This window comes from Limulus polyphemus, unplaced genomic scaffold, assembly GCF_000517525.1.
Source record: "Limulus polyphemus unplaced genomic scaffold, Limulus_polyphemus-2.1.2 Scaffold452, whole genome shotgun sequence".
In the NCBI taxonomy this organism is placed as follows: Eukaryota; Metazoa; Arthropoda; class Merostomata; order Xiphosura; family Limulidae; genus Limulus; species Limulus polyphemus.
The window spans coordinates 550,269-553,360 of NW_013666062.1; the positions used below are offsets into that span (position 1 = coordinate 550,269).

Genomic DNA, 3,092 nt, shown 5'->3' on the forward strand with positions numbered 1-3,092 from the left:
AGCGGAGATAATTGCAGATAGATAGGTATAGAGATAGATAATTGAGTCAAGCGAGCAGTAGGCACTGTAAGTAAAGTGCGTGAATCGTTGTGAATTATAGCGTGTGTTTCTAAAAATAGTTAACTTTAAAATAACTGTGGAAATTCTTTGTATTGCAAAGTTGTATCGAGAAAGAATAAACTAGTTTTATTTAAGAAAGGACTTGTATCGCTGAAGTTTCTCGGAAAGAATTTCTACGGAAAATTAACAAACAAACAAAGACGTAACAATACTATTATTAGCCCTGTTACTGCCGCTTAATGTGGTGAACGGTCTGGACACACGATTTCTTACAACACTTTTAATTATATATTCCCGTAAGTACTTGGAATTAAGAGGTTTTTAATATAAGGTAAATATGAAACAAAACTTGAGGTTGAAAAAAAACGCACTCGCATCGTTCATTTCAACTGCGCCCTCTGATTTGAGATATATCAACATCCAATATATATATATATATATATACGAACCCTTTAATCAGTTCGTTTCTTTCAATTCAGAAAAAGTTTTATTAACTACTGAACAAAACCTCGCGTTCATGATGAAACTTTATCTGTGGAAAATTCTACACCAGATTTACCAAACAAAAAGAATAATACTGAACAAAACCTTGAGTTTATGATGAACTTTTAAGTGTGAAAAATTCTACACCAGATTTACCAAACAAAAATAATAAGAAAATTGGTTGCATTTACCTGCCATATACAGTCACCGTAAAATTAATTATACGTGACAGACTTGAAGATATAGGTAAATTATCACTTGCTTCCAATAGCTTTTGTTTGTAGTTACACAACTGGCTATCTGTGCTGTGTCCACCACGGGTATCGAAAACCGATTATTAACATTATAAGCCGAAAGACTTACTGCTAAGCCACTAAGTGAGGGAGACTTCCAATAGAAAAACGTACCCAAGAAAAGTATGTTTATACAGATATAAAGTAAAATATATTTTTGATTTCCATATAATTAAACAGCTGTATCAAAATAAAAAAGATGACTTAAATGTTAAATGAATATCGTTTCACAGATCCGGTGGCGCAATGGTAGCGCGTCTGACTCCAGATCAGAAGGTTGCGTGTTCGAGTCACGTTCGGATCACAGAATAATAAAAAAGATTTAAATTTTTCATCTATACTAAAGTTTGTAATCCTGTTTGTGTTCTACCACAAAATTAACTTCGTGTTCTTTTCGAGGAATAGTTTTAACGTATATGAGATGTTTTAACTACAGGTTCTTTCACAAACCTATTCCTAAATTAGTAACTCTGTTTTCATTTATCACGGTTTAAAAGTTACTGCAAATATCGTTTAACCACAGTGCACGGGTGGGGTCAAAGTGCGCATCCCACGACCTTTCACGCGGCGTTATTATATATGGTATAACATATTTGATGTCAGAGTTACCAGTTATTCATTTTACCCTAAACTGTGGATTTATCGACAGTTCGTGTTCCCAGATACAGTGTACAAGGACAATGAAAAACACTTTAGATACGCATTCAGAAGGTTGTAAAGATTATTCAAATACAATATGCATACTGTACGACAGACGAAAGTATTTTTTTTCTGCGAGTCAGATTGACGACGTCAATTCGCAGACATATACCGAGTATAAATACTTTTTGTAACACGTGATTATTTATGTTCACCATATCTATACATTTTACTCAAATCTTGATACATTTAGTGTAGATTCATGAAATAAATTCCGAATTATAGTCAAAATTTCTTCTCCAATAAGGGGTCGGTCCAAGGGACTGGCTTTATTCAAATGTTGTTTATTTAAAAAAAACTACAACAAATGCCAGCTCTAAGTATTATAAGTATATCTTATACGAAAATAACAGGTTTCATCATAGTGTACATAACATTTAATTAACGTATGTATGCTGATATTTTGAACTTAAGTAAGTGGTTTGATACAGAGATGACATTTTCTCTTCCTGCTATCTCAGAAACATTTAAAGCAATCAAAAATGAAGAAAATAATCAACATCCTTTTCAAACATCGAGGTTTACTTCGAAGGTCCCGACATCTAGTTTTGCTGAATAAAAACATATCTTAGCTTCTTAGCAACGCTCTTTCAATAAAGATTTCATAGATTCGGGCACATTGATGTCACGTGATTTTGAACTGATAAACTAAAGGAAAAGCAGCTAGCACTCACCACTAGCTGTTGTTTGACCAAATGTCGAATGTTGGGATTTGGCCATCACCCTTAACTTAAAGTGCATTCACGGCCCTAAAAATAGGAGACACGTTGATGAGGCAAAGAATCGCGAACTGTGAATCATTTGATTTACAATCCTGACACGCTAGATATTTGTCCCGCTCGATGAAAATAGTAGGAATGTATAGGCCTATATTACAAGTACCAAATATAATTTAATTTCTTATAAAATAGAATACTGTCTACACAATTTGAAATGTTAGGAATTCAGATAAGTCATTTATTGTAGCTACTCTGTCCATTTTCTAAAATAACAAACAGATTATCACTTTTCTTTTCCTTCTAAAATTTCATTAAAATACACATCAACCACTCTTTCATTAAAAAACACACCAATCATACATTCTTTCATTAAAAAACACACCAATCATACATTCTTTCATTAAAAAACACACCAATCATACATTCTTTCACTAAAAACACATCAATCATACATTCTTTCATTAAAATACGCACCAATCATACAATCTTTCATTAAAAAACACACCAATCATACATTCTTTCATTAAAAAACACACCAATCATACATTCTTTCATTAAAAAACACACCAATCAAACATTCTTTCATTAAAAAACACAGCAATCATACATTCTTTCATTAAAAAACACACCAATCATACATTCTTTCATTAAAAAACATACCAATCAAACATTCTTTCATTAAAAAACACACCAATCATACATTCTTTCATTAAAAAACACAGCAATCATACATTCTTTCATTAAAATACACATCAATTATTTACTCTTTCATTTCTAATGATAAAGATTTATAAATTAAACTCTGAAAAAAGATTATACTTATTCGTAAAAAGTAGAA

At 31.8% G+C, this 3,092-nt stretch overlaps 1 non-coding gene across 1 annotated transcript; it reads left to right on the top strand.

Moving 5' to 3' along the window:
* The first annotated feature begins 1,068 nt into the window (after positions 1–1,068).
* On the top strand, positions 1,069–1,140 carry Trnaw-cca. The gene has a single exon. It is a non-coding gene; the product is annotated as a tRNA-Trp (tRNA).
* The last annotated feature ends 1,952 nt before the right edge of the window (positions 1,141–3,092 follow it).